General features: G+C 42.9%; 1 protein-coding gene across 7 annotated transcripts in view; it reads right to left on the reverse strand.

The window, feature by feature from the left end:
• The window catches only part of SEMA4D (semaphorin 4D), a 149,368-nt gene extending 133,768 nt beyond the window's left edge, over positions 1 to 15,600 (reverse strand). For all 7 annotated transcript variants that reach the window (XM_089491178.1, XM_089491163.1, XM_089491170.1 and 4 more), the window contains exon 1: positions 15,169 to 15,600. The gene's annotated coding sequence lies outside the window, so the exon portion shown is untranslated. The remainder of the gene's footprint in view (positions 1 to 15,168) is intronic.
• Between the last annotated feature and the right edge of the window lie 649 nt (positions 15,601 to 16,249).

The raw sequence follows: 16,249 nt of genomic DNA on the forward strand, positions 1-16,249 counted from the left end.
TAAAGAATCAAAGAAAGAAAAGGAGCAATGCATAAACAACAAAAATTATTACAAAAGACAACTTACATTATGCATAATTTTTTAAAAAAATTGGAGACATTTTACACGCAACTTGATACAAGAAGTATGTACAGTCTCCCCTCCTTTTTCATGGGGGATCCGTTCTGGACCCCTTGCGAAAACAGAGTTTCGCGTATTATCAAACCCCATTGGCTTGGATATAGGCACGGGGGGGGGGGAGGAACCTTGAGCATGCACCCCATTCATTCCCCCTCTGTTCATCCCTTGCACATAAGTGAGGGACACAAGTCTGAAGACTGTAAGAACGGAGGGAGGACTGTAATTGATAATGCAAACTGTAACTTGCCTCTTGTTATAATTTTTGTTGTTTATGTATTGTCCCTTTTCTTTCTTTTATCTTTTAACAGCCTCTGAAGAAGGCCATTAAATATTTCTAGGTTGAAACACATTGGGCTATTTTTAAGAATAAAAATCACCTTTTTCATCACCTTGAGACTTTGATGGCATCTGCACTGCAGAAATAATCCAGGTTGGCACCACTTTGTTGTGGCACTAGAGCCCTCTGACAAAGAAGGCTAAATGTCTCACAAAACTATAAATCCCAGAATTCCATAACATTGAGCCATGGCAGTTAAAGTGGCATCAACCTGGATTATTTCTGCACTGCAGATGCTGCCTAAATGTCCTATCTACATCCCCCTATTAAAAACCAAAACCAAAGAACTACATCTATAAATCCCACAGTCTCAAGGACCATTTGTCCCATCTGTGGGAGCCCTTTGTTGTTCTTGTGTTATTCCTTTTTTGCTTGGTAGTTTTGTTGCTGAATAGCTTTTATTGACTGACATTTGTATCTGGAATTTGTTATACATTAGTCTGATATATCCTGTATAAGTAGTAGAGTTAACTATACACAAACAAACAAAGCACTTCCTGAAGCATTCAAAATATCATCACTATATTTAATAGGTGGCTTCTTCTTCATAAGATCAGAATGTGCCTTACACCAAATCCATCTACTTTCATTGGCTCTAAAGGTTCTCACACTAAGGCCACTTATTAATTCACCATTTGGGGATGCCAAAGAAAGTACCTGGGACCCTTCGCCATGCAAATCATGTGCCTTCCTACTGAACTATGAGCCCTTAGAAATCCCTGCCTCAGTATCTGAATCCTAAATACTTCTTCAAAGTTGCTAAGCATGTGAGACACCAACTCTGGGCTAGATTTATCTCAAAATAGTGCAGCCCTTCTTCTCCCTCTTTCCACGTTAGGCTTATAATAACTCTGTGATAAACTTTAGACTGACCACTTGAGTAAGTCATAATGATAAGGGTTCCTCCTTGTCTCTTTAAAAAGCCAGTGCTCTTATCAATGCTACAACTCAAAAAGATCTCATTCTGACTGGGCAGTTTTGAATTAGGGTTTCAGATCAAGCACACCAAGAAAAATAAAACAAATGTCAGCAAGTGAAAAGACAACAACAGAATGAAACAAAACTTAAAGGATTTTTCGGAGAAAGGCTAGCTCCATGATGAAAATCATTTAGCAGCGTTTGTGAGTGTGTATTTCAATTTCTTCATATTCCCCTGGACAGGCACATATTTGGTACATTAATCACTATTTTGGTCTAGTCTTTTAATCTCTGTGTAAAACTGGCATTTTCATAGTTCATGACAATACGACGTATGCACAAATGTTTCTTCACCTCTGACTTTAATAACAACTGATGGTGGCTTTGTACTAGTGCAGGGGTGGCAATCATGCCACTCTCCATGGACTACATCTCCCAGCAGCCCTAACCACTAAAGGATGCAGGAAGTTACAGTCCAGCCACACATGGAAGGCTGCATAGTTTACACACTTTCTAACAGGAAAAACTGTCATTTTCCCCCTCACTCCTCTATAGCAGTCATCTTTTTTATTGTTCAAAGAGATCACACAATTATCAATAGTAGCTTGGCTGGCAGGCTTCAGTGAGCAGAGAGGTTTGCCAAGAATTGAGTTTCTCATCATAGACAAGCATCAGCATTTTAATTTAGCAGAAAAATCACTTCTGGATACAACACAAAAATGTCAATCTTAATTTTAAAGAAATAGAGTAAAACACCAAACTCCAACTTGACATTTTTATCTTTGGGGACAATATTATTTTAATATTTTTAAAAAAAATTCTGATAAGAATATGCAACAAGTGATTACAGAAATCATTATGACCAACAGAGTAATCTATCACCATAAGTTCACCGCAAGCTATGACCAAAAGGACCTAGGGCAAGAGATAGTCATAGAAGAAGAAATGCATTTCACTATGAAGTTCATCAGATGCCTTACTTTCTGCTCTGCTCCCGTCGCCCCAACGTCACCCATCTGCAACAGGAGCCTCCTGGTGGGATCGCAGAAGGCGCTTTTAAAGGGGAATTCTTCCGTTTTCGTCATGGAAGCGTTCTCATCATAAGTGTTTTATAAAGGGCCCTTTTTAAATAACGATTTAATTCATTATTAAAAAGGGCCCTTTTTAAAAACACTTATGATAATGCTTCCATGACAAAAACGGAAGCGTTCCCCTTTAAAAGTGCCATCTGCAATCCCACCAGGAGGCTCCTGTCACAGATCGGTGACGCTGGGATGACGGGAGCAGAGCAGAAGATAAGGTGTCTAATAAACTCTTATGTACAAGGAAGAAAGAGGAAGAAAATATTCTAAGAGCTTTAAGGGTCCATTTTTATTTTAATAATATTCATACTTAATTGATTCATTAGGAGGGGCAGTACACACACACACACAAACACACACACACAGCTCCTGGAAAATGTCCGTAGCAGCCATGAAATGTCTGAGGAGCCATGAAGACTGGAATATCCTCCATTCTATGATTCTATGATACAGGATCTCCAGTGCACAGCCTAAATACCCTAAAGCAGTGATGGTGAAATTTTTAGAGACTGAGTGCCCAAACACAGTGCCATTTCTGCACCAGGTATCACCTACTGCCAGGAGGGGGGAATTTCCATGGAGAGGGACTTCTGGCTTCTGGGGGGAGGAACCTCTGGGGGTGGGACTTCCAGGGGAAAACCCAAGGCACACTCTCTCAGCCTCAGCAATAGCAACCGCCCCTTACAAAACTTGCCAAGAAAACTCCATGATAGTTTCACCTTAGTGTCGCCATAAGTCAGAACTGACTTGAAGGCACCACACACACAAGTCACGCTCTCTCAGAGGATGGCAATGATGAAGCTTGCTCCATGACAGTTTCATTTTAGGGTCACCAGGAATGACTTGAAGGCATGTCCACACACCCAAGGCCCATTCTCTCAGCCTGAGGCTAGCAAGAGCAAAGCCCCCTCTGACGAAACTTACCTAGAAATCTCCATGACCATACGTCAGAAATGACTTGAAAGCACCACACACTCAAGTCAAGCTCTCTCAGCCTCAAGGGATGGCAAGGGCAAACCCCCCTCTGCTCCTTCTCCCACCCTCTCATGTCTTTAATTAGATCTGGGCGCCAGTTAAAGACATTGGACGGGGGCGGGGGGAGAACAAGCATGCACCTGCTCCTTCCCTTGCCCTCCTCTGCCTTTAACTGGCTTCGAGAAGAAAGCTCTGCATGACAGAGAGGGCACATACACCATAGGTTTGCAACCACTGCCCTAAAGACACCTTTAGGGCAGACACTTCTGATTTTGGAAGCTAAGCAAGATTGGCCCTGGTTGATACTTGGATGAGAGGCTGCCAACAAATACTTAATACTGTAGGCCATATTTTTTAAAAAAAAGGAACTGGCAAAACCACTGATGAATATTCCTTGCCTAAGATAACCCTATGAAATGCTTGGGGTCATCATTAAATCAACAGGCCACATGAAAGCACACACACACACACACACAGCACATGGAAACTGGGTTACCCTGCACAAGTCACACTCACTCAACCTTAGAGCAAGGAAATAGCAACTCCCTTCGGAAAAATTATTGCCAAGAGATCCCCAATAAATTGGAAAGAACTTAAAGGTGCAAACTACAACAATGGCACATTACTAATTTTTGATTGATTGATTTTACTGCATGTGCAACTGAGATCTCTGGATAGAGGGCAGGACATAAATATTTCATTAAATAAATAAATAAATAAATAAACTCATACAGTTAGCCACATATTCCTTATCCACAGATTCAACCACACATGGATTGAAAACTGTTAAAAATATATATACATTCCAAAAACCAAACCTTGATCTTGCCATTTTATACAAAGGACACCATTTTACTTTACAGTATTTAATGGGACCCACTGTATCTACACTCAGACTTGCCTGCCAGCTGCTAGATTACTGAGTGGCATACCAGGAGAAAGACATGGCAGATATAGTAGGTGACAATAGTAGAGACATTAGGGAGTGCAGTCCACATTGGGTGAAACCCCGTGAGGGGGTGGCACCCAGTTGGACCCTCCTGCCACTGTGCCCCTCGAGGCTTGCCACGGAGGCCTCTTTATGTGGAGACCTCTGCCACCACAGCAAAGGAATAGGCCAAGCAACCCTCTCCTGGCTTGCTGTGGCAGCCTCCTCACAAGGCCTCTACCATCATAGCAAAGGACTGGGCCAAACAACCCTCTCCCAGCTTACGGCCTAACTCTGCCACAGCAAAGGAACAACCCTAGCGACCCTCTCCTGGCTTGCAGCAGACACATCCTCATGAGGAGACCTCTGCCACTGCAACAAAGGAGAGGGCCAGCATGCCTTTTCAGCTGCTGCCCATCCCTGGCAGCACACATACACACCAGGTGATACCAGGAGGTGGGACACAATTGGGTGATAGTAGGGAGACTAATTCTGGCTTCTGGACAGGAAGGGAGGTGCCATTCCAGACTCAGAGGTGTGAAAATGTCAAATAACTGCCGAGTTTGGTGAATGCAATCTTACAAATAGTTCTCAACTGTCATCACACCATATAACATGACAATAATTAAATACTCCATTATGTACAGAAGTGCTTACTTTTTTTAAAAAAATAATTTTTTTTGGCTGCAACTAGTCATATCTTAAGGTCTGGTACACAGAAACACAGGTGTTGTTAGGTTTTTTTAAGTGAAGAAAAGTAAATCCAAAAAGACAGGACAACCATTAATGTTTTAACTGTCAGTATCTCTGTGACTGTGAGAGTATTTTCAAACTACTCTGCACTGGAGTGGTTCTGGATATTTCTTCAAAATTCCCGTAGAGTCATAAATCAGTTATATTCAGGCAAGAAGACTGCTATCGGAGAACGTGAAGGATCATTCTAATTATTTGAATAAGTAATTCTAGCCCATCTGGACAAAACAGGCATCATGTCTATGGTTGGCACTACGAGTTCTTTATCCAGAACTTTATCTACCTTTAAGACATTCTGAAGTACATTGTGAAATAGTTTTAAAAAACACTTTGCATGCCCTGAAAACAAATGCAAGGAATGCAGTGAAAGCACATTCAAACTATTCTCCCCATGTTTTAAATTAGATGATGTTCCAATTCATTTAAAGGCATCAGATTGGGATGGGCTGTTTTAAAATGCCTGTTTTTAGAGTGAACTGCAACTGCTAGCAAAAGCCATCTTCCCAACAATCTAAACAAAATAAACCACAACAGAGGTGTTCACCTGACATTTTTAGTTCCAACAGGATGTGACAGAGCAGCATCTGCTAAGACAGTGACCCAAAATAACTACGTTGCCAGCCCTGGAGGAAACTTGATCACATGTATCAATGTAGAGTAGTACTGTCCAATTATCAGGTTTGATGCTACTTCAAATACTTCACTAAAGTCTCTAAACATTGACTATGAAAGCCAGAACATTGAAGTCAGTCTTTCTCATTTCAAAATAAAAACAAATCTCCACAGTAAAAAACAAAACAAAAAACATTTAACTGTATTTGCACAAACACTGGTGACCACTGGTGAGGGTCACTTAGATGCAGGTTCAGACTTTCTTCTTTGAGAGACAGTGGGGAAAACCTTAACAGGTGACTGGGTGCCTTAGCCAGTTTAGACATTATAAACATGGAAAGTACTTCTACTATATGGGGAAAAGCTGTATACATCATCACTACATGGAAGAATGATTATTTCCCAGTCACCTGTTGCAGATGTTCTTGTTCCAGATTTCTGGCATCAAGAAGTTTGGCCTACATAGGGATGGGGATCAATCCCCACCCCACCCCCGTAACACAGCATCCACTTGTTCTTTTGTGTGCCTTCAAGTAATTTCTGACTTATGGTGACCCTAAAGCAAACCTATCATGGGTTTTCTTGGCATGATTTGTCCAAAGGGGACAAATTGAGAGAGCGTGGCTTGGCTGAGGTTGAGAGAGCATGGCTTGCCTAAGGTCACCCAGTGGGCTGCCATGCCCAGGCAGGGCTTCAAATCCTAAACTCCAGAGTCGTAGTCCAATGTTCAAACCACTGCACTATACTGGCTCACGCACCCATTCATCCACATTCATCATTTTTCCCAGGTGCATATTGGTCAAATTGGTGACTAATGTGGCATTTTCAGGTATTTTCTTATGTAGTTTTCAGGCTAAAATTGTCTCCCCCCCCAAAAAAAAATCACACTTTTAAAAAAATTGGATCTCTGGGAACCACAAATTAAGACCCTGGGATCCTTGTTGCTGACATACCAGTTTCTCCAGGCTTGACTGGATGATGATCTAAAGTTCCCTCCCCCCACTCTTATGTGCACAAACATTTGATCCATTCAAGGTTTTTTGTGAGAACTCATAGAATCATAGAGTTGGAAGAGACCACAAGGGCCATCCAGTCCACCATGCAGGAAATCTCAATCGAAGCATTCCCGACAGATGGCCATCCAGCCTCTGCATAAAGACCTCCAAAGAAAGGGACTCCACCACACTCCGAGGGAGTGTGTTCCACTGTTGAACAGCCCTTACTGTCAGGAAGTTCCTCCTAATGTTGAGGTGGAATCTCTTTTCCTGCAGCTTGCATCCATTGCTCTGGGTCCCGGAGCAGCAGAAAACAAGCTTGCTCCCTCCTCAATATGACAATCCTTCAAATATTTAAACAGGGCTATCATATCACCTCTCAACCTTCTTTTCTCCAGGCTAAACATCTCCAGCTCCCTAAGTTGTTCCTCATAGGACATGGTTTCCAGACCCTTCACCATTTTAGTCGCCCTCCTTTGGACACACTCCAGTTTCTCAATGTCCTTTTTGAATTGTGGTGCCCAGAACTGGACATAATATTCCAGGTGGGGCCTGACCAAAGCAGATTATAATGGCACTATTACTTCTCTTGATCTGGACACTATACTTTTATTGATGCAGCCTGAAATTGCATTGGCCTTTTTAGCTGCCGCATCACACTGTTGACTCATGTTCAATTTGTGGTCTACTTGGACTCCTAGATCCCTTTCACGTGTAGTTTCATTCAGCCAGGTGTCCCCCATCCTATATCTATGCATTTCATTTTTCCGCCCTAAGTGCAGTACCTTACATTTCTCCCTGTTGGAAGTTCATTTTGTTAGCTTTGGCCCAGCTTTCCAGTCTATTCAGGTCATTTTGAATTTTGATCCTGTCCTCTGGGGTTTTAGCTATTCCTCCTAATTTGGTGTCATCTGCAAATTTGACAGGTGTGCCCCCAATTCTGTCATCCAAGTCATGGATAAAGATGTTGAAAACCACACAACAATGAACAACAAAACTTTCAGATCCCTATTCTCCTATGCTTTATTATTCTAACAACTCCACCATCCCAAGAAAACAAACATCATAAAACACTCCCAGACCTTCAACAGGTATTACAAAAAATTAGAGATGGCTTTTTCCTCTCCCACACTTACCTAATGGCATGACGGAATACCATGTTGACCCTTTCCTCCATAGTGCCTTTAAGCCACCACAGGTACACCAGGGACACATGGGAGTATCTACTTACCTCCCCCCCAAATAAAACCCCACTCCTGCACATACATCTGGAAGGGAAACTAAAAAATCAATTGCATCAGCTTCTGTATGTTCTATAGAAAAGCAGGTGAGCAGTGTGGTTTGAAACCACTGCTAGTGTTTGTCAAACAGGTGCACCAAACAGAATGTCCTGCGCTTAAGTAAGTGTTATGTAACTGATCCCTAATGTACAAAGCATGCAAATTAGATGCCCAATAATAAAAGCATGAAACTTTACAAACTACATCTGTGTCCTGCTTAACAGCTACAAATATAATCAACAGGTTAAATCCCTTGCAACTCAGCTTTTGAAATTCCTTGGACATGGATCAGCTACAAGCTACTGTGAATGGTTTATGAGGATCACTGTATAGAATGCTGACTGGATAACAGTATTTTACTACCATACAATGAACAAGAAGAAAAAGAGAGGAAGTTAAAAATAGGACTGTCAATGAAATCCAACTTTTCTTCATTAATAGATAATTAACAAACATATAGGCTACTGGTTTTATTTATTCTCCTCTTCAAGTTAAATTAAGTAGTTCATGTTAATACTCTTTGGACAGAATCATCTTGAAAGATATCATCCCAGCAAGTTGAAAGCTGATATTTTTAAACACCTCTACTGTCCACAGCTTCTACACTAAACATCTTGCTGATGTGGCCAAACCAACAATAGCCAATCCACTAGGACAAATTTTTGCACTCCTTTTTAGTCCCCACTCCCCACTCACATTTTTGTTCCATCATGCTTGTAAGAGTACCTTGTCTAGCCCGCCTTTTACAAGCTTTTGTTAATACTCTTTGTTACTTATGGTTCAGTGCTATTTAAAGAATGATAAGGTTCGTATTCTTTTACTGACCAACAGTGTCAAGACAGAATGATGAAAAACACCTGCCAATGGAATGGAACACAACATCCTGGGACAACAGCTAAAGAAGTGTCAATGTTGCAACATCTTTTGTCTTACAGAGTATGTTACCATGAAATGAGAGATGATCTGTGGCTATACAATGGAAGAATAGTTTCTTTCAAGCATTCAGAGCCAACACCAACTCTATCAGGATAAATGTTTCATTTTCTTCTATTTTGGATACTGTTCTGTTCTAGTGGAAGCACATCCTAATAACCATGAAAAAATAACAGAGAGCAGATACATTTATTCATCAGATCAGCTCTGCAGCAACAGAGCCAACCACATGCTGGTCATTCTCAAATGACCAAGTACCAAATGGATCCCAAGTATAACATAGTGAGCCCTTGGTATCCGCTAGAGTTTGGTTACAAGACCCCTCATCAATACCAAAATCTGTGGATGCTCAAGTCCCATTAAATACAATGGTGTAGTAAAATGGTGTTCCTTATATAAAATAGCAAAATCAATACTTCTTTTTTAGAATGTGTGTGTGTATGTGTATCCACACATAGTCAAACCATGGACTGTGGAACCAGTGGATAAAGAATCCATGAATATGAAGGGCCGACCTGTAACTCCAAAGACTAACAGAGTGACCAGGAGGGGGAACTGATCAACTGAATGGAATAAAATTTCCAATTAGCAAATTACTGAGATTTTCCTTTTTGTAAGAGCAATATATTAAGAGTTTGTAGAATTCACCATAAACTGACAGGCAACATGAAGGCACACAGACACATAATGTAAGACAGCCATCTTTTAGATAGAACACTAAACTTAGTATCAGTACAGATAGAATATACATTTTTTTAAAAAAGAGAAAAGTGTACCTTCCATCAAAATTCAGTATCAAGTGCACACTGGATTTTGATGTTTACTGTACAGAAAAACTTTATAACCATAGGTGCAAAATGAAAATAAAATTGGAAAATATTCATAGAAGTAAAATAACAGAGAGCTGCAAGAGAGAACTGCACCTGCTAATCCACAATATCTTAAGTACTCAACAATTGGATTACATAAAGAGAGAATTCTATGCTGGTCTACTGTCAGGTCCACCTGCCACTAAACCTGACAGGAGACATGACTATCCAGAGATGAGAAATGCTGAATGAAGCAATTTAATCATCAGAGACAGATGCATTGATATATTTCTAGAAGTAAAATATTTCACTATAGGACAAGATGACCAGGATACAGTTTAAAAACCATTTTTCTTTACACATTTTCTACAGCAAAGGAAACAAAACTGAACCATATCAGAATAACCATTTGCTTGCAAATCCTCAACAAGAACAGAACCATGAAAGAATGGGCGTTTATTGCACTGCTAATTTGCACAGCTCTACAGCAGCCTTCACTGATGCAGGCCAAATATTTTAGTGCACAATTCCCATTATGCTCAGCCAGCCAGCAAACCACATAGGCAAAGGCTACTTCAGAATGTCAGCTGGTAAACTGGGACCCTCAGCCATGCATGTAAACACTAGTGTGGTGGCCACAAACAATACAGAATCACTTGTAGGTAACCATGTAAAATTCCACAAAGGTTCACGAGTACTGAGGCAGAACATAAATTATGCACTCAGTCCCTCTTCTACACATGGTACAGAAACATAATAGGCTACAGCAGCAAGGAGAGAGCTATCTGGACATTATCTGCCAGCCCCAAGAAGGCAAGCAATTTTTCAGGCATATTTACAAGGCTGCTGACTCTGATCTTATAAATTGATCTTACAGGTTCTTTTTAAACAAGGAAAACAAGATGCATAGAAGGTCAGGTCTCCTTTACTTTTAATAGTAACACAGCAAGGACTGTGGCAACTATAGCATGTTAGACAGAGATGAGAAAAGCAAGACCTATCAAAATTCCTTCTTTTCCACAACCATATATAAATGTATAGGACCCCATCTTTCTTTCAATCTGGCTTACCAAAAGAAAAAAAATATGGATGTACAGAATCAAAACACTGTATCCTCATGTTGGTGGGTAGATTTAAAGATGAACCTTGGATCTGGAGAAACCGAAAAATGTTGGGTTCACATTTATGATTTATTGAAAAGAATGGAAGCCAAACTCAGTCCAGCCAAGAACCATCTTGGGTATTCAACTTTGCATCCATTTTTGTCCAATTTGTAATGTATTTCACAGCTTTGACTTCCCCATTGCACATGTAATTAACCTCCACTGTATAATATGGCAAAATCTTATGCACATATCTAATCAGTCACACAGATAAACTTGTCACTTGAACAGGCAATGAAACACATTTTCCACAAATAGTAAAGGACTGTTCATTCACAACACTAGCCACAGGTCAGGCTTGCCAGCCTTATATATGAACTATTTGTACTATTTATTTCGGTTTTTAAAAGGATAATTCAGTAGAGCCTGGGTGTCATGCACCCTCCAAACCCAGTACCTTGTGCAATTACCACTATCTTCTGTCCCTAGTTTTGGCTCTGATAAGGGAAGTACCATCCAAACAGCTAATAACTAGACTTTTTATATCAAAGTACCCCAAGAAGGAACCCTCAGTGCAGTGCAATGCTACCTGGCAATGCCATGCTACAGTCATCTAGCAGTGGCAATACAAAATCAGTATGTTTTGATAATCCTCTAAAGTTCAAAGTTTTTGTCCCCTTTGACGTTCTGGACTTCATCTCTCAGAATCGCCAATCAAAGCTGCCTATGGCTGAGAGTTCTGGGAGCTGAAGTTCAGAATATCTGGAAAGACAACGTTGTAAACCACTGTTGCAAAGGTTCTCTTACAGCACAAGCCACATGACAAAAAAAACAAACCAAATAAACCTTTTATCATGCAGTCTTTTTTCTTTAATTGAGGTAAAAAAATACTCAGCAGTATTACTATGCTTTGAGCCACACCCATTGCTGGGAAACAAAACCTCAACATGAAAGCTGCACCGCATCTTCAGATTACTGTCCCAAATAATGCCTTTCCTCTATAGCTAGTTAGAGACAAGGAGGACATGCCCACGCACCTCATGCCATTGCCCACTTACCTCTCAAACTTTGGTGCTACTGCAAAGAGCAAATTTTAAAATCCATTAAATTAAAAAGATTAAAAAATTTTTTTAATCTTCTTAACATGTTAAATGCTAAGATCATATACATTTACAGAGTATAGCTTAAGACCAGAGGTAACTCCAAGGAGCACTCTGCAGTTTTATATTTTTCTTCTTTTTTAATCTTTTACATGTTTACATTGGCAATAACCAAGAACCCAGCTGAGGACAGGCACATGGCTACAACAGGTGCAGTCCACTCCCACTCTACTTCCTTTTCTCCATTCCAAATTCCAAAACACTGTATCTGTGACCTGAAGGCATTCCTTGTCTGAATGTATCTGAGCTCCCAGAGGACATTCCTGACTATCACTCAAAGATTACCTTCTCTCACAGAACAAGATGTACCACACTTCATTGCCCAAGGGAAGCTGTTCTAGGAGGAACAAACAGGACACATAACAGGTCATCAACCTGTCTAACAGTACCATCCCATCCCCCCCCCCTTTCAAAATAAGATCTACAGGCTATTAGTACTTCCTCACTATTTTTGCTGAAGAAACCCGCAGAATATTGGGTTCTTAAACATTTGTTGTTGTTGTGTGCCTTCAAGTCATTTCCAACTTACGGAGACCCTAAGGGAAACCTATCATGGGGTTTTCTTGGCAAAATTTGTTCCGAGGAACTTTGCCTTCCCAGGGTGGTTGGCATTTCTCCTCCCATCCTGTCCCATAGAGGGATGTGTGTGTGTGAGAACATAGGCCTTGATGTTGCCTGCCAACTTATGGTAACCCCATAAATTTCACAGGGCTTTCTTAGGGAAAGAATAGTCTGAGGTAGTTTTGCCAGTTCCTTCCTCTGAAATATAGCCTACACCACCTGATAAACCTTGGCGATCTCCCCTCCAAGCACTCACCAGAGCTGACCCTGCTTAGCTCCCAAGATCAGCCAGGATCTGGTGCCTAAAGGCAGTACAACACAGATAAGGCAGGTATAAATATAAACATTAACACTGAATGCAAGGCAGTCTCTCCCAACCTGGATTAAATTTTAATTTCCTCTCACAACCTGGATTAAATTTTAATGGTATTGCCTCCCTTTCAAGTTCAAGGATCTTTTCTGACAGGCTGTCCCTCCCGCACCTTTCTCACAGAAGTGGGGGGGGGGGACCAGTCCTTCCCTCCTTGGCTGCATCTGCACTGCAGGTCTGTTTTGATCCCACTTTAACCACCAGGGCTCCATGCTCTGGAATTCAGAGCTCTGGTGACTCAGCAAACTACCAATCCCAGAATTCCAGAGCATGGAGCCGTGGTGGTTAAAGTGGGACCAAACTGGATTATTTCTGCAGTGCGGATGCAGCCTTTATGCCAAGTCAGGGAAGGCCTTTTAAACATCCAAGAAGAGCCATGTGGAAGGTTGAAAAAGCTTGCCTTAAGCTCTCTCCTTCAACCATGAGAGAGCACCAGTGGGAACCCAGCTCTTTTCCAGTGCAGCCTCCACACAAAGGGATTGTGTTGGCCAGATTAAATAAAAGAAGGTGGAGGAGGGCTCCTATGGGGCTGGGAAGGAGATTTCTTTATGTCTCCTCATGGAAGCAGGTGGACATGCCTCTCACACCGGTTGCAGAGGCTTCGGAGACTGCCAAGCAAAAGGCAGGCGGGAGGGCCAGGCAAAGAAGACATGAAAATCCAAATCCACTGCAGTCCTGCTAAAAGATACACACAATATACACACACACACACACACACAGGCTTCCCCACCCCACAACCACAGGGTGACCAGGTGTCCTGCCCACAAAGGAGAGCAAGGGCACCGCAAAAATGGAGGGCCAGGACCAAACCCAAAGCTAAACAAACAAAACACAAAAACCCCATTCCTAGAACTATAGAGCCATGCTTCATCTTAAAGCATGCTGAAAAAGGAGAATCCAATGGGCATTTCGGAAAGCTGAAATGGAGGAGGGCAGGTGCTGGAGAAGGAAGAGGTGCACAAAGACCTTGCCATGAAGGGGGAGAGAGGGAGAGATGAAGCCTGGCCTCCATCCAAAAGGTTGGGGAAGAAGAAGAAGAAGAGAGAGCCACCTTTCAGCCTCCTCTGCAGTCTGCTCGCCATTGCAAAGGCTCAGGCTGAAAGCCCCCCACAACAAGGCATCGCTCCCCACCCTCCCAGCTTCTCTTTTGGGGCTGCTGCTTCATCCCTTTTTCCTTCTTTTTGGCAACCCCCCCAGCCCCAGCCTCACTTGTGTTCCGAGGCTGATCAGATTGTGCCCCCCGAGGCAACTCGGCTCCCCATCTCCCCTTCCTCCTCCTCTCCTCCCGCCTTAGCAACCGAGGCTGGAAAGCCAGCCGAAGCTGGGAGAGGAAGACCAGCAGCCCCCGCCTCCCAAAAGGGAGATGGAGGAACCAGGGGCACGTCCTCCTTTCCCAGGACCTGTCCTCCATCCCAACCTGCTGCTCCAGGAGGGACTGCAATCAGTCCTCCATCTTGAGCCGGGCCAAGATGCATCCATTGAGGCTTCTAGGCAGTGAGGGCTGCTAGCTTTGCATTTGGTCAAGTCCTACATATTTTTTCACCAACGTCCTCCATTTTGAGTATAACTCAGAAGCATGCCTTTACATTTCTAGGAGTGCGTTTAGTTTTGTATTTAAACACGTCCTACATATGTTTTGTCTTCAACAAAAGTATAAGTATAACTAAGAAGCATGGCTTTACATTTCTATGACTGCTTTTACCTCACATTTGGTCAGGTCCTACATATATGTTTCCTTCAGCGTCCTCCATTTTGAGGATAAGAAGCATTCATTTGCATTTCTATGACTTACATTTGGTCACGTCCTACATATATCTTTTTACTTCCTTTGGAGCCCGACTAAGAAGAAGCCTGCCTTTCCATTGCCATGAGTCTTTGGAGCTTTGGTCGGGTCCTCCATTTCCCCCCCCTCCCCTGGAAATGTCCTCCTGAACCTGGATCCGTTTTGGGGAAACCAGAGAGGTCCTCATTCCAGGGGAAAAAATGGAGGACATGACCAAAATCAACTTTAAAAAACCCAGCCCTACAGAAATCAATCCATGCCTCTGAATCCAGACGTTTCGAAATTCCTCCTCCTGATCCTGGAGCAGGAGGCTGAAATGGAGGGCAGGTCCGGGAAAAGGAGGACCTGCCCCCCATCCCTTGCAGCAGTACAAAACTGGGTGCATGCGAAGCCCCCCCATCCCCAGCAATCCCCCCCAAGGACCCTCCTCCTCCTCCTCCTCCTCCTACCTGCTCTTTGCTGCTGCTCCGCCACTTCTTGTCCTTGTCCTTATGCTTCTCCTTTGGGAAAGAAAGGGAAGAAGGAGGGCTCTGGAGAGAAGGAGCTGGCCCTGCCAACAAGTTGGGGTTGCCCTCGCACTAGTTATGGCGGCCAAGGCGAAGGGGAGGCCAAGCCAGACTCACAACACACACACACACACACCCCACACACACAGAGAGCCAGAGGCACTCCACGCCTTCCAAAGGGAGGGAAGGGGCTGGCCACTGGCTGCTGGTCTTTTCCAAAGGGGTTTAAAGAAAGGCTGCTCTTCTGGGGGAAAAGGGAGGCTGGCTGGAGGAGAGGAGGGTGGGCCAAGCCCCAACTGGGGGCTTCCCAGGGGTCCAGGCCCCTCCGGATGGAAAGCTCTCCTCCCCTTTTTTGGCTCCCTCCACCGATGGCAACTGCAGAAGCCAGCCTCAGCCTTGCTGCCCACCACCAGGCAAAAAAGGGAAACTACACACACACACACACACAGAGAGAGAGAGAGACAGAATTGCGCCAGAGCTGTTTGTTGTGCCCACGTGGTTGAGGGTGTTGTTGCTGCTCCTCCTGCGAGGCTTTCTGGAAACATGGGAGGAAAAAATGCCTTTATGCGTCCACACTGTAGAAATAATCCGTTCCTGACACCACTTTAACTGCCCCAGCTCAAGGCTGTGGGATTCTGGGGATGCTGCTTTGTTGTGGCACCAGCATTCCATAGCATCCAGGCATGGCAGTTAAATTGGTAACATTCAGAGGTAGCCGTGTTGTCCATTTAATAAATACTAACAAAAACTCCATTATTGATACCTTTATCAGCCAACCAAAAGGCACACTATACTTGTTGCAAGCTTTCGGAGCTCCACAGGCTTCTTCTTCATCAGGCAAGATGTTACAAACCAAACAGGAGGGGGAAAACAATTGTCAGACTGGATTACCAGTACTCAACTATAAGTTGACCTCATGTATACATCGGGGGCATGTTTTGAGGCCAAAATTATGGATTTTGCTATGACCCGTGGATAAGTCAAGGGTAAAACCTAGGGGCATATAGCAAAGGATCTAAAGGAT

This window comes from Sceloporus occidentalis, unplaced genomic scaffold, assembly GCF_023333645.1.
Source record: "Sceloporus occidentalis isolate IW3139 unplaced genomic scaffold, rSceOcc1.0.p SCAF_1, whole genome shotgun sequence".
NCBI classification, from domain to species: Eukaryota; Metazoa; Chordata; class Lepidosauria; order Squamata; family Phrynosomatidae; genus Sceloporus; species Sceloporus occidentalis.